The sequence below is a fragment of the Equus asinus genome, chromosome 15, assembly GCF_041296235.1.
Source record: "Equus asinus isolate D_3611 breed Donkey chromosome 15, EquAss-T2T_v2, whole genome shotgun sequence".
NCBI lineage: Eukaryota > Metazoa > Chordata > Mammalia > Perissodactyla > Equidae > Equus > Equus asinus.
Genome location: NC_091804.1, coordinates 2732642 through 2754858, shown reverse-complemented (window position 1 = coordinate 2754858; position 22217 = coordinate 2732642).

Here is a 22217-nt window from a genome sequence, read left to right as displayed (position 1 = left end):
TAGCAAAGTAACGCTACTTGGTACACACTCAAAGTGTAGAGTCAGGCATTCAGTTACGGTCCGAGGCCAGATGGCAGCTCTTGCTGCCCCTTGACACCTAGAAAGAATCCATCCAACCTTCCCTTCTCTGATTCGTGGGAAATCCAAGTCCTCCCCAAGACTTCTGCAAACTTCTGTGAACCAATGTCCTCCAAGTCACTCCCGCTCTGGGCCGGGTCTTACCAGGCCTCACTCTCCTCACGTTTGGTCTCCATTTCATCGTTCCTCGGGGAGAACTCAAAGCTGAACTTTCACTTCATCAACACACACACATTTACGTTGAGAGGACACTTCAGTGAATGTTTGAGGGGATAAAAGATTTGCATGAAGAAATGCAAACAACTTAAAATTCAGCGTTAGTTGGTCCTCCTCTTCACAGGCCTTCAATCCCCCCACAGCCTGTGGCCCAGCTGCTCAGGCTGTCTCCTCCCTTTCTGTCCCCAGCAGCCCAGCAAGGAATTCTCTTCTAAACACAAGTAATTCCCTCCCCATGAGGAACTTTGGTTCAGGCACAGCACCCAATCCCCTCTGTGGGAGCACTCCTCTCCACACACTCACTTCTTTTTTTTTTTTGAGGAAGATTAGCCCTGAACTAACTACTGCCAGTCTTCCTCTTTTTGCTGAGGAAGCCTGGCCCTGAGCTAACATCTGTGCCCATCTTCCTCTTCTTTATATGTGGGACACCTACCACAGCATGGCCTGCCAAGTGGTGCCATGTCCACACCCAGGATCCGAACCGATGAACCCCAGGCCACGGAGAAGCGGAACGTGCAAACTTAACCGCTGTGCCACGGGGCTGGCCCCCCACACACGCACTTCTTAATCTACCCCAGCTGCCCGACCTCAGACTAAGATGAGAGCTACATTGGAACTGTTTGGGAGGTGCTGCTAGCTACAAATTTTGGCTTTCAGAACAGATCAAGCCCTGAAATAACTGCTTTGCCCTAAAGATGAAAATGGAAATGCTCCCTGTGGGCACTCCCAGATTTCTATCTGAAACTAGAAACCAAAGTATAGACTATATGAATCTTTTACAAACATGGGGCAAATTGTTCTATTAAAATGTATCACCTATTTAGAGAATTTTGCTGGCCTATATCTTAGTTTTGGTCCCCAGAAGCAGCCCCTAAGACAGGATCTGAGTCCAGGTGGTTTAAGTGGGAGGTGATCCCAAGAAGGACATGGAGCCTTGGGGAAGTAAGGTGGGGAAGCGTGGAAGCTGGTGGAAGGTGAGCTCAGGACAGTCAGCGTGGAGGCCAGTGGAATTCAGTCCTGGTGACAAGAGAGACTGTGCAGGCAGGCATGCCTCAGAGCTGTCCAGGGAGGGGCAAGGACAAAAGGCCTGGACCCACCCACTCCCATCTTCCCTGGGCGCCTGGGCACTTGTGGCTTCCCCTGCGTGGGCTGGTCAGAATCAGCAGGTGACCTCTGCAGTGGACCAAGGGAACATGGACTGGACACTGACTCCGTTTGCTACTAAGAGCTAAGGTGACTTTTTTCCAATGTAACTAGCAGAGTGCCTCTGATGCGGACACTGTGTATACGATCTTATTTCCGCTCTCCTGCATATCTATGCAGTTAGCGTTTTCCCTGTTTGAGAAAAAGAAAACTGCAGCTCAGAGAGGTTAAGCGCCACACCCAGTACAATGCAGTTGACCATCAGCAGGACCAGGGTCTGACTCCTACATCTGATGCTGTAGGACTTGGTCTTCAATGGTGGCCACCACCAATGTGCTCCCTATAAGGGTCTGCTGCGTCACCCATCAAGATATGCAGTCTATATCCACCTCCCCGAGTCTGGGCTGGCCTTTCACTATTTGACCAGCACAACGTGGCAGGGTACTAACATCCAGTCCTGAGACTAGGCCTTATGAGGCTGGCAGCTTCCAATTCCTTTTATGAAGTTAGCCACCATATAAGAAGACAGGCCACTTGGGACCACCATGTTGTGAGGAAGCTTAATTTAGCTGCATGGAGAAGCCACGTGGGGCAGCACCAAGATACCTTCTGTGAGTAAAGCTTTCTAAGGCTTCCAGTGCAGCCTAGCAGCCAGTGGAACACAGCAAAGCAAGTGACCTCAACCACCGCCAGGAGGAACAGAAGTGCTGGGCTAAGCTAAGTCAACCAGCAGCACCATGGAAAGGAACAAACTATTGCTATTCTGGGCCACAAAATTTCGCCGTAATTTATTACACACAATAGCTAACTGAAATAAGTTCCAAAGACTATTTTTTTCACAGCCACTACCTACGTTTATATAACTTGGATAACTAGAATCATTCTTTCGGATCTAAGCAAAAAGGTAGTTAAGAAAAGATTTGATAGGAAAATCTTAAGATTTCTCTTAGCTACCATGCAATTTTGAAGCCATTCCCAGGAAGTGTTTTGCTTTAGCTGTGGAACAGGTAGCAATGGTATAATGATGCTACAAATGAGAACTCATCAGAATCTGCAGACCTGAGGTTCAACATTGCTCGGGGCCCAGGCTGGTTCATCAATGTGTATTTCATGGTGGATTTGCCTTTCTCTGTCTCCATTTGGAGATTCTCAATCAGGGTCAGCAGTGGAAACTACAAAACAAATCCTGCCCGCTGACACTTCCCGCCAGCACCTCGCGTGACTAAGAAGACTGAAGAGCCTGAGGACCATCGTTCTTGGTGGCTTAAGGACAGCTGCAGTCATGCTCTCCAAGACTAAAATCCATAGTTAGTGAGCTGCTCAGTCAGCAGCTTTCTGGGTTCTCAGGGAGGCCAGTGGTCCAAGGGAGGAGAAGGAGGAGGCAAGGGCCTGTCCTCAAGGAGCCAACAGTGTAGCTGGGAAGACAAAACTCACATGAGACATTACAGAGCTCCCGAAGAGCAGTCCGATGACTCACACTGCCCGACCTCAAGACTCACTAGAAAGCTACAGCGACCAAGGCAGTGTGGTTCTGGTGAAGTAATAGACAAATAGGTCAATGGAACAGAATAGAGAGCCCAGAAATAGACCCACATAAATATAGTCAACCGATCTTTGACAAAGGCGTAAATACAATTCAACAGAGAAAGGATAGTCTTGTCAATAAATGGTGCTGGAACACCTAGAGGTCTGCATTCAAAAAAAAAAAACAAATCTAGACACAGACCTTATACCTTTCACAAAAATTAGCTCAAAATGGATCATAGACCTAAATGTAAAATACAAAACTATAGACTCCTTAGAAGATAACATAGGAGAAAATCTAGGTGACCTTGCATTTGGTGGCGCCTTTTTAGATACAACATCAAAAATATGATTCATGAAAGAAAAAAATTGAAAAGTTGGACTTCATTAAAATTAACAACTGGGCTGATCCCCCGGCACAGGGGTTAAGTTTGGTGCACTCTGCTTCAGCAGCCCAGGTTTGTGGGTTCAAATCCCAGGAACAGACGTCACTGCTCATCAGCCATGCTGTGGTGGTGACTCACATATAAAGTGGAGGAAGACTGGCACAGATGTTAGCTTAGGGCTAATCTTCCTCAAGCCAAAAAAATTAAAAATTTCTGCTCTGCAAAAGACACTGTTAGGAGAATGAAAAGACAAGTCATAGACTGTGAGAAAATATTTGCAAACCAAATATCTGATAAAGAACTGTGATCCAAAGTATACAAAGAACTCTTAAAATTCAACAATAAGAAAACAAATAACCTAATTAAAAATGAGCAAAAGATCTGAACAGACACTTCACCAAAGAAGATATACAAATGGCAAATAAAGATATGAAAGATGCACCATATCATATGTCATCAGGGAAACGCAAATTAAAATGACAATGTAATACCACTGCACACCTTATGTAATATACTACACACATCAGAAGGGCCAAAATCCAAAATACAGTCAGCACCAAATGCTGACAAGGATGTGGAGCAACAGGGACCCTTAGTCACTGCTAGAGGGGAATGCAAAATGGTACAGCCACTTTGGAAGACAGTATAATGGTTTCTCACCAAGTTAAACACGCTCTTACCATACAATCTGGCAATTACCATCCCTTGGTATGTATCCAAGGGAGTTGAAAACTTAGTTCCACACAAAAACCTACACGTGAATGTTTATAGCAGCTTTACTCATAATTGCCAAAACTTGGAAGGAATCACGATGTCTTTCATAAGTTAATGGATAAACAAATTGTGGCACATTCATACAATGTAATATCATTCAGCGTTAAAAAATAAATGAGCTATCAAGCCATGAAAAGACACGGAGGAACCTTAAATGCATATTGCTCAGTGAAAGAAGCCAGTCTGTAAAGGTTACATGCTGTATGAATCCAACTCTATGACATTCTAGAAAAGGCAAAACCATGGCGACAGTAAAAGGGTCAGTGGTTGCCGGGGGTTTATGAGGGTGGACGGGTGGAGGAGAGATGGAAGGAGGGATGAGCAGGTAGTGTGCAGGGACTTTTAGAGCAGTGAAACTATTCAGAGCCCTGTGATACTGCAATGATGGAGACACATTATTATACATTTGTCAAAACCCACAAAATGTACAACACCGAGAGTGAACCCTAAGGTGAACTAGGGACTTTCATTAACTACACGTCAATATTGGCTCATCAGTTGTAACAAATGCACCACACCAATGCAAGATGCTCATAACAGAGGGAGCCGGGGGGGGGGGGGGGGAGGATGTGGGAACTCTCTGAACTTTCTGCTTATTTCTCTGTAGGCCAAAACCTGTTCAAAAAAAAATGAACTCTACTAATTTTAAACAAATAAATAAGTAGATGCAGACATGTACACAGAGGTAAAGGATGTGCACCAAATTGTCTCTCTGGGTGGTGGGCTTACAGTGTTTCTTTTCTGCTCTTTCCCTATCTGTATTGGCCATTTTCCTGCAATGAATGTATTTAAAAAACTTGAGAGCAGATGTGAAGCCTGACTCCCGGGCGGAGGGAGGGAGCCATGGCCAGGTGCTCTGAGACGGTTTCCGCGGGAAGTTCAGGACTTCTGATGGAAGAAAGTAAATAAAAGTTAGGTTTGGGGAAAAAGACTTTGGGTGACACAGAGGGAGCATGAAGCATCCAGATGACCCACCCATTACTAGATTTGAACACATAGAGTGAGAATAAACACTGAGTTTACAGAAAATCATGTTTGGAAAATTATTAAAAACTTCAGAATCTGTCCATTTTCTCTTGTACTTCTAAGTCCACCCCGTTTTTTCACATACCCACGTGAGCATCACAGGAGAACTATGGTCCCTCTTCCTCCGGGAGCTGAACCAAGGCACGGGAGGCTGGGTGGCGCAAGGCCACACAGCACGCTGAGCCCCCATCCAGTCCCGCTTGGACAAAACAGTGCTGCCTGAGGTGGTCCCGCACACAGTTCCTTGAGAGTTCAGATCGCAGGGCACGAATGGGCCCCATATAAGAAAATGTTACGTAAACAAAATCTAAATTTAGCAAACATATACAATTTTGTTCAAATTGCAGAAAGATTTAGCTGAACAAGATTTGTTTGGTCCCCATTTAATATATCTAGGATCATTAACTTCTTCCTAGAGGTGATTTTGGAGAAGGAGGGAGAAATTAAGGAAATAACTAGAACATTTAAGGGCTAATAGCTGCTGCCTTGTTTAGCACATATTTGACTGTGCCCTCTATGCTCGTCCCCAGGGACAGAGTGGTGAACAAGCAGACAAGGTTCCTGCTGTTGCAGAGCCAGGGAGAAGGTCAGTAAACACACAATTACACAGCTAATCATCCAGTGCTGAGGCATCCTAATGAAACTGGATAAAAGGTAGGTCCAGCCTACCTGGGAGGTGGGGAAAAGCTTCTCAGATGAAGAAATACACTGATGCTGGTTAAATCAGTAGAAATTGACAGGTGAAAGATAGGCATTGGGAGGAGCACCTGGATGTGAGGTCAAAAAACTGTCAAGTGTAGGAAACAGCATCCACAAAGGCCCTGAGGCAGGAACGTTCTGGCTTGGTTGGACAAAACTGAGCCACATCAGTGGGCCTGAGACAGAGCTAGCAAGGGATCAAGAGGCAAAATATAAGGCTTAGGAGGTAAGCAAGGTCTTACAAGTCAAGGTGAGGAGTTAGAATGGTATTCTCAGAGCCCTGGGGAGCCCTGAGTGTTCTGAGCTCAGGAGTGGCATTTTCCAATCTGTTTTAATAGAGGATGGAGCTAACGTATAAATATTACCACCTCAATATCTTGCTTTCGATCTTCAGTTAGGATTCTTCTGAAGTTATAGTAAAAATTATTTTTAAAATAATGCTTGGTTTAGGGGCTGGCCCCGTGGCCGAGTGGTTAAGTTCGCGCGCTCCACTGCAGGTGGCCCAGTGTTTCGTCGGTTCGAATCCTGGGCGCGGACATGGCACTGCTCGTCAGACCACGCTGAGGTGGCGTCCCACATGCCGCAACTAGAGGAACCCACAACGAAGAATACACAACTATGTACCGGGGGGCTTTGGGGAGAAAAAGGAAAAAATAAAATCTTTAAAAAAAAAAAATAATAATGCTTGGTTTGCATCCGTCATTAATCCAGTTTCCAGAGCTCCCACCAGGGCCTGGAGAACAGTGGAGAGAGAAAAATGGAGAATGTTCACTTTGCTGATCTCTTCTCCCACCTGCCACGTGAGGGCAGCACTTCACTATGGCCATCCTTGGGGGGAGATTGGGGGGGACGGGGGCAGGGAACAGTGGGGAGGGAAGCGGGGTGTCCTAAGCACCACAGATGCTAAAGCTGCAGACCCTGGAGGTGCCAGGGAGATATGGCCTTCCTCTGCTGTGCTAGAGGTCTCCCAACTGTTCCCAAAACAGGAGAAGGCCATGGCCATTCTGGACCACACTTAGTTACCCAGGCTTCCAGGGTATGCTTTTGTCCCCATTCCTGTATCTGACAGAGTCCATCTCCGAAATGGCCCCTTCAGAATCTTCCCTTTGGCTCTCTTTCCCCAGGCCTCAGATGTGTGGCCATCAATCTGAGCCTGCCCACAACAGGCCCCCTGCCAGAGGGCCGGGGCGGATCCTGAATCCCAGAACCAAAGCAGTTCTTGTAAACAGAGGCCTGAAGTTCAACCACCCTGTCAGTCCCACAATGGTACTTCTGAGTGCCTGCGGGACCCAGCTAAGGCCCGGCCATGAGGCCCACTGCACTACTCTGAAGGAATCAAGACGTCCAAGTAAGTCTCTTGTTTTCAATTCTACGGACACAGATGGAACGGTATTATGTGCCAGGCTCACACCTGGAATACATCTTCACATTAAATCCTGTAACAAGTCTATAAGCACAACTTTTAAAATACTTACCTTACACATTAAAACAAGTAAACAAACAACAACAACAACAAAAAACGTAGGCACAAAAATACAAAGTGTCCTGGCCAGGGTCACAGAGCCAGAAAAAGACGCCACTGGGATTTGAATGAGCATCTCTCCCTCCAAAGTCTGCCTTCTCTCCCTCCACCGCGCCGCCGCAGAAGCCAGGGGCTGTTAGCCGAGTCACAGGCTCCCAACCACTTACCCACAAGACCCACTATTTATCGAGGCAACGGATTTCCAGAGCAACTTAGTGTGGTTCATTTGCTAAAAGATTTAAAAGATAATGCAGAAAGAATTCAAAGTTTCACAAAGAAGACAGTCTCCATAATCAATGATGTCTGAAGAACTTTGATTTTTGTATAAAAGTACACTATATTCTGCTATAGTCCAATTCTGATAAGACTGAAGATCTTTCGTTCCATGTTTCTTTAATATCCACCTGTTTTTTGAGTGCTTGCCGTTATGCTAAGCAGTTTATTTCAGACGTTGTATTTTTCAGTTCCCAAATTTCCATTTTTATAGTTTCCATTTCCCTGCCAAGAATTTCTGTCTCTTCATTTATTAGAAGCATGTTTTCCTTTCCCTCACTGAGTTTAGTTACAACCGTTACTTTCAAATCTTTGTCGGCTGATTCCAATATCTAGGTCATCTCCAGATTAGTTTCTGTAGCTATCATTTTCCTGGTCCTTAATATAATGAGTAATTTTGAATGTTATTTTCTCATTGTGACCATGATGCTGTGGAGTCAAGTATTTTCTAAGAAGAATGCTAATGTTTGTTTGTTTGTTTGTTTTAGCAGGAAAATGACTCCTTTGGGCTTTACCTTAAAACCTCTTTCCCCGGCAGGAGAACAAATCTCAGGTCTGCTCCTTGCTCCTTTGCTGGATTGCTTGGAGCTTGCAATCCAGGGGCAGCAGAGAGCAGGCAGAGCTCTCCACAGAGGGTGGGACCCTCCGGGCTCTGCTTCTCAGGATTCTCACTGTCCAGCAGCTGCAATCATCCTGAACTTTGACCTCTGGTTTTTCAAGCCAATAAAGAGGCAAATTGTCTATTGGAGTTTTGGCCTCCAGAATGGCACAGACTGGGGCCTGCCCTCGACTAGAAGCCTGAACAAAAATGGGCAGCTCACACTGAGCTATTTCCTTCTTCTAAGTGACTCCCTTTCCGAACTTTCTGTGGTGCCCTGCTGAACGCCTTAAATATGTCCTTCATTCCAGCCTCATAGCCACCCCTTGAGGAGGGTGATGCCTTATTAATCATCCCCATTTTACTGAACAGGAAACATGAGCTCAAAGAGGGTAAATCATGGTTTCAAGTTCAAGGTCACACAGCTGGTAAATGTCACAGCCAGCAATCAAACCTTGATAACCTGAGCTCTGAAGCCCAGTTCTTACTCTCCAGGCTGTGACATCATCTCTAGTCTGCATATTTGCCTTTGCTCAGCCATGGTTGTGAGACAGCCGTGGGTATAAGCTGTCTTCTAAATTGCAGAAGGCCACAAACTGAAGACAGGTGCTTAGTCTAGTCGTGGGGACTGGGGAAGGGCCGTCAGAAGGTCCCCTGGGAAACTGGTCTGGTCCTTCCCTTTAGTTCCAACTGGAAGCAAAACAAGGAGTCATCGTGGGGGCTGAAATAAGCTGAGTTGGCAGAGAAAGGCAACCTATGACTTTCTCAAGATTTGCAGAGAACGTTCTTCAGAGTACTTGCAGGGAGAACGCAAAAGCTCCCTGAATGGAGAGCTGTTCACAAAACCTGGACATCCCTGGGCGAGAGCGAAGCTCTTCCTCACAGCACCAGAGCGGAAACCATTTTGTGAGCTGCCAGACCACATTGGAAGTCCACCACTGACTAACCATCTAATTCCCATGTTGCTTAACTCCTCCAGATTTCATCATCTGAGAGGCAGGGCCAATATTGTGTCATTATCAAGTGTCACTGAGGAGCAAGGACACAGTGGATATGGAGCACCTGTGTATGAGAAGCACAGTGAACTTGAAGCATACGAGTGTCTGAGCTGGGCACACACTGGATCTGAAAACGTGTATGCCCTCCTCCATTCGCAGGTCAACGACATTCCAGGAGAGAGAGGCTCAAAGGAATGCGGGGCTTATTCCATCTGCTTTCACATTTTACTCTAAATTACAGTAATCTTTTAAAAAATGCCCAGTATGCATGCGCTGATTGATTTAAATCCACTAATATGTGAGCCTGTGAGGTGTGAGTCATTCTGATCCAGGCAGGGGAGAGATTACAAAGTTAAATTTGACAAAGACTGCTCCTTTTAGGAACCTAGTTAGTGTTAGCGACAAGACAGTCACATAAAGCCTCGCTAACTCAAATGCAGCCCATGGACCAGCAGCATCACCTCCCCGAGAGGTGGTGAGAAGTGCGGAGTCTCAGGCCCCACCCCAGAGCGGCTGAACCAGAAACTGCATTTTAATAAGACCTAAGGGGGTCCATATGCACGTTCAAGAATGGCTGACACATGTGTCTAGGTGCAGTCAAGGGGCTCCGTCCAGGTGTGTGCCAGGTACAGGGCCATTTACACCAGAAGGAAATTGTCTCCTGGGCAGAGATGGGTTTTGGAACAGAGTCATAGAAGCAGAAGCACCTGTTTCTTGATTTGGTCTTGAAGGATGAGCAGGCTTTGTCAGGTGGGGAAAGCCATTCCTGCCAGTGGGAACAGTGCCATAAGCTGGCTTCCCCCATCGTCCTGTTCCCATCCAATCCGGAACGGCAGCCACAGATCAGGGCGCCTCGCTGTGAGCGCTGCTCAGCGGCTGTCAGGGCATATGCTCAGACGAGCCTGCCCAGGATTTGCCCTGGACCAAGTGGCTGCTTTCTCCATGCCTGCCCCCTCATGTGACCAGAGCAGAGGCTGGCTGGAGAAACGATCCCCCAAAGGGCCATGCTGGGCATAGCACTGCCAGAGGGCCAGCCAGCCACAGTTGGCCCACTGCGCTGGCTGCAGAAGCCTTCCTTCCAGGCCGGGCTTTGGCGAAGGCAATACAGACTCAGGGGTAAAAGGATTTGGTTTATTAAGAGCACTTGAAAAATCACTTGCACCTTTTTTTTTTTTTTTTTGAGGAAGATTAGCCCTGAGCTAATATCTGTGCCCACCATCCTCTATTTTGTATGTGGGACGCCTGCCACAGCCATGGCTTGATGAGTGGTGGGGAGGTCAGGTCCACGCCCGGGATCCGAACCAGCGAACCCCGGGCTGCTGAAGCAGAGTGCGCAAACTTAATTGCTACACTGCTGAGCTGGCCCCCGCCTGCATCTTTTTTTAATGGAGCAATTCATAAGCATAGGTTGTTTATTTTGATAAAATAGTCTGAGTATCTTTATTGTCAGATTTAAAAGAAAAAAAACACAAAACCAGGGCTTATTTAGATATGCAAAAGGACACAGTGTTCAAGACCTGAACATTGCAACAACCAGAAACGTCTTTGTGACAGATGAAAAGGCACCTGGCACTTCACATTTGCTTTTCGAAAGAGGCTTATTTCAATAGAGTACATCTTTTTTAAAAAGGAGATTGTTGTATTTAAAGGTTTGCAGTAAAAAACCACTGGCCTTTAAAGATCTGTCCCATGCTTGGCAATCAGATCACCAGGCTCTTGCAGATGGGCTCCCACAGACCCACAGCCTCACTGTGTGGCCCCAGCCCACACTCGGCCGTCCTGAGGGGTGAACACTTGTCAAATGCTGCTGTGCCAGGATTGGTCTGCGGGAAGTTCCCGTGTCCCCCACCGGCCACGGCCCCACTGCTCCGGGCTGGCCTCCACGCGTCCTTCCCACATGCTTCTCCACGCCTCTTCCTCAAACGGGGCCCTCGCCGTCCAGTTATCTGTTCATTCCCAAGTGAATGAGATGTGCTATGGGCCAAGCATACCTAAATCCAGCTTTTATGGCAAAAAGATCTTGTTTTGCAATCAGCCTGTTGAATGACTGTGTTTTCATCTGTCACCATTTAGAGCCTTCTCCTGAGTGTGGCCGCAGAGTTCTGGGAAGTTACCACGAACAGGCATAACACAATAAGAAACTGTGTTATTTTTAACAGCTGGAAAACTGGGAATAAATCTAGCTCAAAAAACCAAGACATACACATCCTAGAAGCCAGATGCGGCCCCGGCGGTCCGGCGGGTGCCCTTCGAGAGGCCGACAGGGCGAACAGCTTGCAGTGGCTCTGGGCAGGCACTTCCTTCAGGCTCATGGCCATTGTGCAGAGGGGAAGCCCAAGCACGTCCGCCAGCCCTGGCAGAGCTTGCCGTCTCTGATCTCACCCCGCAGACCTCAGGTTAACCCAGAGACTCGTGTGTTGTGCCGCTGATGTTTCAAAAGCAAGATCAGTGTCGTGAGGGCTTCGGAGATCTGTATGTGCTATCTTCAAAATGTGTTTGAAGAGGAGGAAGACCCTTAAAATAACAGCCTTATCTTGTGTATTTGGCATCTGCCGAGTATTGTCTAGTCACACGGCAACAATGCTAAAATTACCAGAAAAGATAATTATCTCCATGAAACCACTGAGATACTTAGCAAGGCAGGAAACGCAAAAGGAAGGTTATTTAGAACTTCCCCAAAGAGCTGGCAACCTCGCCATGACAGGACAGAGGAGCATCCAGAGGGACAGAAGACAGAGCATCCTCCTGATAGTAAAACTCTACTGGGCGCGTGCTAATGATGCGTGTGGAATGGACACAACCAGTAGACTGGGGTCTGGGAAAATTCGGGCTTCTAAGAATAAGGAGGACAAAAGGAAGCAATGGTTTCATCAAAAGGTGAATGAGCTCGATTCTCCTCACCCACTTGTAGATATGGTTTGGCTCCTATTTCCTTGGTTTTTGCATGTGTTTCTGGCTCTAAGCTATCTCAAACCCTTTACAGAAGTAGACATGGATAACTTTAGACAGCAGAAGGAAAAGAAAATGACAGTTGGAGGGGCCGGCCCCGTGGCTGAGTGGTTAAGTTTGCGCACTCCACTGCAGTGGCCCAGGGTTTCACTGGTTCTGATCCTGGGCGCGGACATGGCACCACTCGTCAGGCCACGTTGGGGCGGTGTCCCACGTGCCACAACCAGAAGGACCCACAACTAAGATATACAACTATGTACCAGGGGGATTTGGGGAGATAAAGCAGAAAAAAAAAAAAAAAGAAAATGACCATTGGAGTATCACCAAAAAGAATCATTTTTATCGTTTCATTCATTCATTCTGATTTCAAGTATAGTACATGCTTACTACAGAATATTTGGGGAGAAACAGATTTTTAAAAAGAAAAATAAATACTACCCATAGTCCCACTATTCAAAAATAACCATGATAATAACAAATATTCTCTCTATGCATTTGTACATGCTTTTTAAAAAATTAATTTTCCACAGAAAAGTTGTAAGAATAGTTCAAAGAACTCCCATATATCCTTCACTCAGATTCATCAGTTGTTTACGTTTTTGCCCCATTTTCATTCTCTGAGACTCTCTTGCTGTCTCTCTGTCTAAACCATCTGAGAATAAAAATAAGTTATAGACATCCTTTATACTCACTCCCTAAATATTCCTTTTGGGTTTTCTTAAGAACAAGGACATTCTCTTACATAACCACAGTAAAATAATCAAAATCAGAAAGTTTAACATGGAATAATACCGTTATCAAATCCACAGGCCACACTTAAATGTTGTTGGCTGTCCCAATGATGCCCTTAAAAACTCTTTCTCCCTCACCCAGCATCCAGTCCAGGACCACATGTGCATCCAGTTGTCAGTTCTCTCGAGTCTCCTTGACCTGGAATGGCCCCTCAGCCCTTCATAGTGTTCTTGACCTTGATGTTTTAGAAAGTGTAGGTCAGTTATTTGGTAAAGCATCCTTTAACTTGGATTTGCTGACGTTTCCTAATGAACTGATTCAGATTATGCATTCTGGGCAGTAATGCCATAGACGTGCTTGGTGTTCTTGTCAGGGCCTCACATCAGGTATGATGTGACATCAGTTTGTCCCGAGGTTGCTGATGAGAGCCTCCACACCTTGGTTTAAGGTACTGTTCCCCCGGCCTCTCCACTGTAAAGGTACTATTTTCCTCTTTCATACATCAATTTTTAAAAGCCAAATTTTCAGTCATTTTGTCTAATATCAACCAACAATGTTATTAGGACTTTAGACAGCATCTTTTTTTTCTTTACAGATTGGCATCTGAGCTAACAACTGTGGCCAATCTTTCTTTTTTTTTTTTTCCGCTTTATCTCCCCAAATCCCCCCGGTACATAGTTGTATATCTTAGTTGCAGGTCCTTCTAGTTGTGGCATATGGGACACCACCTCAACGTGGCCTGACGAGTGGTGCCATGTCCGCGCCCAGGATCCGAACCAGCAAAACCCTGGGCCGCCACAGTGGAGCACGTGAACTTAACCACTCAGCCATGAGGCTGGCCCCCGAGACAGCATCTTTATTCTACAAAAGACAAAGAACTTTGCTGACTCCTACACAGCTGGTGGGAGGCAGCCATCAGGAAAGCGGGTGTGGGGACTGAGTGGTTTGCTCCAGCACGGTGCTCTCTGATCAGGCAGCAGTGAGAGAGGGAACACGCTCGGGGACAGTGGGGACACTCACCAGACAGTTGTCGAATGTCCACCAAAGTCCACCAGAGCGCTGGTTCTCAGACTTGAACACAGTCTGAATCCTCTGGAGGGCTCATGAAAACACAGATTCCTGGGCCCTGAATTTATGATTCAGAGTGAATGGTGGAGGCGTGGGGCAGAATTTGTCTTTCTAGTAAGGCTCAGCGTGATGCTGACGTTGCTGTTCTGGGGATCCCACTTTGAGAACTGGTCAATATTCTTTAGAATGACGACAATTAGCAGTGTCCCGACCAAACAGCGGACTCATTTCTCTGGGAGTTATCCTGTCCCTCGGGCTCCCCTGAGAAGTCCTTGGCCACCATCTCAGTCTATTGACCTTCAGCTCCTCACGTCACTTCTGTTTGCTATTGGTTATGAAAATTCAAATCATGGAGCTCAGACTAAAACAATAAATTATGATATTAAGAAAAGTGAAAATCCATTTCAACTACTCTGCTGCACAATCGTCCCTTCCCTTTTATAAGTAGCTGAAGTGTTTATGATACTGAGCAATGCTCTAGCTCTGCTTGCCGTGATCCGAGCCGATTAACCACAACGAGTTGGAGTTCGAGAAAGGAAGTGTAATCACATTAGCCGGCTAATCGGAAGACGGGTGACTAATGTCTCAAAAACGCATCTTTAAAGATTACAGAATCTTGAGGCAGTTATATAGGGGAACTGGGCAGTAAAGAGGGAGTTTAGAAATATATATGACGGACTCCAGGATCTCTTCTTCTTTTCTTCTGTCACAGATGACAAATATTCTACAGGTGTTCTTTCTTCCTGGAGGCCTTCTAATTCCCTGAGGAAACTCGTTAGAACTGCTAAGAACAAAGCTGTCAGAGTCCATCAGCAGGGATGCATGCACGGGATCAGGGCCAGAAAATCATGAAAGCGTGTAGCAGTTTATAATGATCACATGCTAGAAAGATTTCAACTAAGAAAAGGTTATTCCGTGTAACAAGATGCCCTTACTTATGTTCACTTACAAGCTGGCCTTACTTGTGTTCACTTACATTTACAGCATCTGTAGACTCTGGAGTTCCAGGCTCAGAGACTCTAGTTCATGGAGCTAGGGGTCTGGAATCTACACTTCTACCAGAAAGTCTCAAGAGGCACATAACACACCCTACTCACGGCCTCCACATGGATTAACTATAGCGATTCCTGGTCTCCCTTGAAAGATTCTTTTACCCATTTTCTAGAGCCAGGTTCTCAAATTTTGGTCTTCATTAGAATCATCTAAGGGGTGTGTTAAAAATTCAGATCCCAGACCAAGATTTCCTCCCGTCCCACCTCAGAGTTCTCAAGTCAACAGTGGGCCCTGAAGTATGCGTTTGACCACATGCCCCAGGTGATTCCAAGAAGGGTTGTTCTAGAGGAAAGTGATAGCTCCAGTCCAGGCTCTGAAGATAAGGGTCAAGTCATCAATCAGCAGATACTGATTTTCAGCATGAATTGCGTTAGTAAAACAGAAGAGTTGAAACTTGCTGGTGTAATTGCTCCTAACCCTATGAAAACATATCTCCCAGGGCTGTTTCAGATGCTGCCTTTGAAGATGACCCTGACCCAGCTTCTAGAGAGCCAGCAGAGAAGAGAAGAGAGCACACGTGTGACCCTTAAATACATCTCCTTTTACTTTGAATGTGGCCTCAGGCAGGCTTTTCTAGCCATTTTAGACTGCTCAGACAATGTCAATATTCCAAGGTCGTCAAGTGCAGGTACCACCCAGCATCTAACTGGAGCTGCCAAAGTGAGGAGGAGAGCTCTCCGATGAGGGAAAGCCCACCAGTGTGCACTAGGGACTGAGACCGGTGCGGGAGAGGGGAGCCCTCTGCTCTAGCCTGGAGGTCCTTGAATTGACTTGCCACCCGCTTCTGACTCCACCTCTGCCACTCTTTCTCTGATGCACAGAAGTCTAAGTCTTCAAGCTCTCTGCCATCGTGAAGTCTGCCCCAGGGCCCCAAGCTGAAGGAAATGCCTCTTTCATGCTCCCCGAATCCTAATCCAGTCTCCAGTCTGGCTCTCAAGCACTGGAAAATGTTCTTTCTTCACCTGCCTGTCTCCCTCCCACAGCAGACTGTGAGCTTTCAAGAGAAGACAGCAACCTTTTGTTTCCATCCCTGCATCTCTCAAAATCCGTAGTCTGGAGCTTGCAAAAACCCAGATGAATGAATGAATGAGTGAATGAACAAAGACCCAAGGACCCCAGCCTTGGAAAGACAATGGAGATGCAGGGCAGAAAGCCTCTGTCTGAGCAGCCAAGTTGTAGGGCTCAGGGCAACCGGGCAGAGAAGAGAATGTCTGAATAAATAGCCTGGTTCCTGCAGCAACAATGATTATAATAATCAGTGCTGAGAACACAGAAGGCTCCCGACTCAACGCTAAGTGTTTCATGTATGTTACATGAGTCGACTGTTTTGAACAGAGTCTGGCACACACAAAATATGACACAAATGTTTGCTACTGTAATTATCACATTACTTCATTCAATGACATGAGAACTCTTGTGCTTGTGTCTTAGAGATGAGAAAAGCAAGGCTTAAAAAGGTCATTGACTTGCCCAAGGATAACGAGCTGGAGAGTTTTTGGCTGCAAGTAACTGAAAACACATCTGAAAGCACTGAAACAACAAGAGTGTGGATCACCTCACATAAAAAGAAGTTCAGTGGGAGCAGCACAGAGTTGGCTGCCTCATCAACATTCACTATTACCAAACACCCTAGTTCTCTCCTGCTTCCTGCCCTACCATCTTCAACATATTGGTTGTCACATTGGACAAGCTTTTCACCTCATAGTCACAAAGTGGCTGCAGCTCCTCCAAGCATTATATCCCTACAGGACAATAGCCAAACCTTTCCCAGAAGTTGCCCTGCAATTCAATTTACCCTCATGTCTCTTTGGCCAGAGTTGGGCCACATACTCACCCCTAAATCAATCACAGATTCTAGGGAAGTAACCAACTTGAGCACTTGAGTGCACTTAAAATGAAGTCCAAAACAAAATCGGAGATCTGCCCACAAGGAAGAGGAGGCAGTGGAGCTGGGGAGCATGTAACAATGGCTGAAACTCTGTCAAAGCCAGACTGGAACTCTGGAGCCTAAAGGCCCTACTCTTAACCTCTAGGGCTGCACTTTCCATTAGGATGGAATGTTCTAGATCTCCACTGTCCAGTATGGTAGCCACAGCAACATCTGACTACTGAGCTCTTGAAATACAGTAGATGTGACTGAGGAATTAAATTTAAATGTTTTTTTAGGTTTAACTAGATTCAGAGAGCCACATGGGGCTAGTGGCTCTGGCACTGACGATGCAGGACCAGTGTGTCAGCAGCATCGCTGTAGGAGCAGTGGTACCCTGTGGGGTCTAATGCTGTAGAAATATGATGTGACACACAAATGTGATTTATATTTTCCAATAGCCACATTTTAAAAAGTAAAAAGAAACAGGTAAAATTCATTTTATAATATACTTTGTTTTATCTCTATATCCAAAATATTATTATTTCAACACAGAGCCAATATAAAGATATTAACAAGATATTTTACATTCTTGTGCTCATCCTTTGTCTTTGAAATCTGATGTGTATTTTGTACTTATAGCACATCTCTACATTTCGAGTGCTCAGTAGCCCATGTGGCCAGAACCGGCCCAGAGATTTCAGAGCATTCATGTCAAATTATCTTTCCTGACACTGGTTCACAAGTGACACAAGTTCACTAGGAAGTGGGCCAGACAAGAACATGAGGCTCAGAAATGCTCCATCAGCGGCTCTCAGAGTCGTGTGCCATCGGAGTCCCCTGGAGGGCTGTCCCCAACTCCGTGTTTCTACTTCAGCAGATCAAGGATGTGCATTTCTAACAGGTGATGCTGCTGCCGCTGGTGTGGGGCCATACCTGGAGAGCCACTGCTCTAAGGGAGCCCCCGAAGCTCACAGCCCTCGTGAGCAGAGGGTTCAGAATAAAACCTTCTTCTAGCTCGGTCTCTTCTACATGCAGAGTGATGAGGCCAGGACACTGAGACAGCCTGAAAACAACTCCCAAACACCAGAATGGCAGTCACAGTTTCTCTCTCCAAAGGACTGACGGCAGAGTCTGCACCATCTGGATACTGTGCAAACATGGTCCCTATCCCAGACCGAGGTCTTTCTCATGCTCACTTTTTGTTTATCCCATATGATTTTAGGTTCAGTTTTTTCAAGGAACTCATTTAATCCATAAGAAATCTTAAAGAAAACCCTTGCCCTTATATTTAATATGATAGCTGGGGCCTTGGGGCAGAATGGGGCTGTGTCATCATTGTACTGTCTGGATAGCACGAGAATTCAGATGGAACCCGAGGAAGCGGTGATTGTGTAAATCACTTCTGACAGCGCCATGCACTCAGCCCGGGGTAAACTATGCCTTTGATATGCTGGATGGCAGAAGGCATCAAAGTCAAGCCAAGCTGCTGAGAGCACTTCAGATGGTTTTCTAATCAGCAGGTGACAGAAGTGCTGACAGGACTGCTGTCCTCCCGTGCCAAGGGCCAAGCCTCTCCCCATGCACTGCTGGTTGCGGAAGAAGCTGTCTCCTGGGGACCTGCTGTGCAGATGCTTCAGGACCAGATGGCTCCTGGCCTGAGGAGCGCATCCGAAGGGTGGAAATAGGTGAGATGCTCGCATTTCCACCTAAGGAGCCATTCCTTCTGGCTTGAGGAGCAGCTGTGAGGTCCCTGCTCCCCATCTTGTCCCTCATTCAGCCTGGGGAACTCCAAGGACTTCCGGCCACTGGGACCCTCTGTGCCCATGGGCAGACTGCCTGGAGGAGAAGGTCCCACAGACCCAGCCCAGACCAGCCCTGCACCACTTCTAAGAATGTGCAGGGGAGCCATTTGGGCCTGATGCCAGACATTGAATCCACAGACCAAAAACGGGACCCAAATATGTACAGAGTTCAAAAATTACCTTCCCCATCGCACACTGTCAGCTGAATCAAAACTCCTAGTAACTTAGCCTCATGACTGTTCCTTAACTTTGCGGAAGAACATCTGTATCAGCCCTGAGTTTCCCAACCACTCGTCCTGCAAGTGTGTTAGGTTTTGTCATTATGATGATGCTGTGTTGAGGAAAGTGATTCTTGGTATCGACTCAACTTTGTTTCCCCCATTTCAGCCATTTTGGGGGGGGATTTTGAATTTATTTGTTTATTTATTTTTAATATTGAATGCCCCTTTTCCATTTCTCCCATCTACAAGCTTGATTTTTTTAGATTTCACATAAAAGAGAAATCATCTGGTATTTGTCTTTCTGTCTGACTTATTTCATGTGGCATGACACCCTGAGGTCCATCCATGTTGTCAAAAATGGCAAGATTTCATTTTTTTAATGGTTTAATAATATTCCATTTACATAATACCACGTTTTCTTTATCCATTCACCCACCGGTGGACACTTGGGTTGCTTCCCTGTCTTGGCTGTTGTGAATAATGCTGCAGTGAACACGGGGATGCAGATGTCTTCTTGATGTAGTGTTTTCATTTTCTTGAAATAAATACCCAGAAATGGAATTGCTGGATCATATCGTAGCTCTATTTTTCATTTTTTGAAAATAGAAAATGAAATCTATTTTCATTTTCCATAGTGGCTGCACTAATTTACACTCGCATCCTCAGTGCACAAGGATCCCCTCCTCTCCACATCTTCGCCAAGGCTTGTTATTTCTTGTCTTTTTAGTAACAGCCATTCTAACAGGTATGAGGTGACATCTCACTGTGGGTTTGATTTGCATTTCCCTGCTGATTAGTGATGTTGAGCATCTTTTCACGTACCTGTTGGCCATCTGTATGTCTTCTCTGGAAAAATGTCTATTCAGATCTTCTGCCCATTTTTAATCACTGTTTGCTTTCAGCTATGGAGTTGCATGAGTTTTCATACATTTTAGGTATTAACCCCTTATCAGATATATGATTTGCAAATATTTTTTCCCGTTCAGTAGGTTGCCTTTCCATTTTGTTGATGTTTCCTTTGCTGTGTAGAGCTTTTTAGTTTGACGTAGTCCCACTGGTTTATTTTTGCTTTTGCTTTTGGAGTCAGATTCAAAACATCATCACCAAGACCTGTGTAAAGGAGCCTACCACGTATGTTTTCTTCTAAAAGTTTTATGGTTTCAGGTCTTACATTCAAGTCTTTGATCCATTTTGAGTGAATTTTTGTGCATGATGTAACATAGAGTCCAGTTTCATTCTTTTGCATGTGACTGTCCAGTTTTTGCAGCACCGTTTATTGAAGAGATTCCTTTCCCCATTGTATAGTCCTGGCTCCTTTTTTGTAAATTAATTGACCATGTAGGAGTGGGTTTATTTCTGGGCTCTCTGTTCTGTTCCATTGGTCTATGTGTCTGGTTTTACGCCAATATCATACTGTTTTGACTACTATAGCTTTGTCATAAAGTTTGAAATCAGGAACGTGATCCCTCCAGCTTTGTTCTTTCTCGAGATTGTTTTGGCTACACAGTGTCCTTTGGGTCTCCATACAAAGTTTCGGACTGTTTGTTTTATTTCTGTGAAGAATGCCATTGGAATTTTGATAGGGATTGCATTGAATCTGTAGATTGCTTTGGGTAGTATGGAGATTTTAACAATGTTATTTCTTCCAAACTATGAGCATGTAATATCTTTCCATTTGTGTCTATTTACCTAAATAGATATCCAACTATTTGTGTCTTCTTCAATTTCTTTCATTAATGTCTTGTAGTCTTCAGTGCACAATATATTAGTAATTTTTGAAGGCTAAGATGCTCTCATCAATCGCTGAGCCCCACACCGACCGGGGCCTGGAGTGCGAGGCCCCGCAGAACCGGAGAGCGGTCGGGGAGCGGGACAGCGGAAGAGCGTCCACCTCAGGAGAAGCTGAGCATCACCAGGAGGCAAGTGTACCTCCGAGTCCATCTCCAGAGGGACTGAAGCCCCTCAAGTGCTCATTCTCTGGAGAATTCACTGTTGCTTGAGTGGTCCGCATCTCAAATACTTCTCTGATTCCTCCCTAAACAGGTAAGTCTTGGGAGAGAATTTGTGGAAACAGCCTGGCTCCTTCTCTCAGCCTGGGACACACAGGCCACTTCAGCTCAATCTCCAGCAGTTCTCGGTGCTGTCAGTGAAACGCACGCCTCCCCTCTACCACTGCAAAACCCTTTCCAGAAGATGCTCTGGGGAGAGGGGTGACAGCCCCTTGGGAGTTAACCCATGCTTAACAAATTAAATTCTTTTTCCTGCCGCTTAATGTGGTAATGCAAAAAATTAAAATGAGAGGTCCCCCAAATTAGAGCCCCCATATGTCCTGGTTAGCCTGGCAGTGTCAGGGGTTATGCTGCCATCTCAGTGTAATTGCTAACAGAACTTCCTTTCACTCCCAAAAGAATCTGGGATGAGCATAACCACCATCGCGGTGTGAGTCAAAGCAACATAAGGGCCAGGCTACATCAGCAAAGCTTGCTCTATTTTGGTCATTGGTACAAAGTGGGGATAAATACAAGTTAGATATGAAAAGTCTGTCAATAGAAACCTATATACAGCTAACAAGAGCAATAGTAATAACGCGGGTGGCTTGTCAATGGCCAACATCACCCCCCTTACTCTGCCCTCTGAAGGTGGCCAGTCAGTGGAACATCAGACAGCACGGGTCCATGCGGGGGCAGGTAGACCTCCTCTTCAGTCTCATCATCCAGGTTCTCCCTCTACAGCCACCCAGGGAAGAGTAAACAAAGAAATAACCAGGACGGCTGATGCTCACTGAGTGCTGACCGCGGGCCGGGTGCTCTCCCAATCACTGCATGAGCACCCACATGATGGATCCTCACGGCACCCTGCCAGGCAGTTACCACCATCATGCTGACTTTCCAGATGTGGAAACTGAGGCAGGAAGAGACTGAGGAGCTTGACCAAGTCTTCGTGCCTGGTAAGAGGTGGAGCTGGATTTGAACCAGGCAGCCTGGTTTCAAGGCCGTGCTGCTAGAGTGCCCCTGCCCTCCCTGCCCTGTGTGTCAGGAACGTCCAGGGCCTGCCCTGTTCTGCTCCCCACTGCGGCAGGCCTGGCACAGGCACAGAGCACTTGCCTGCACTGTTGCAACAGTCCCAAAGGCTCCCTGTGCAGACCTCACAGACCTGGACCCTTATGGCATCCTCTGCCAGCAGCCTGGGAACCATACACACCACAGGTCTGACCTTGACACCCGGCTTATACGTGTTTCCTGCTTTTCCACAGCTTCAGAGGAGGGCCCTGGGCCTCTGCCAGGC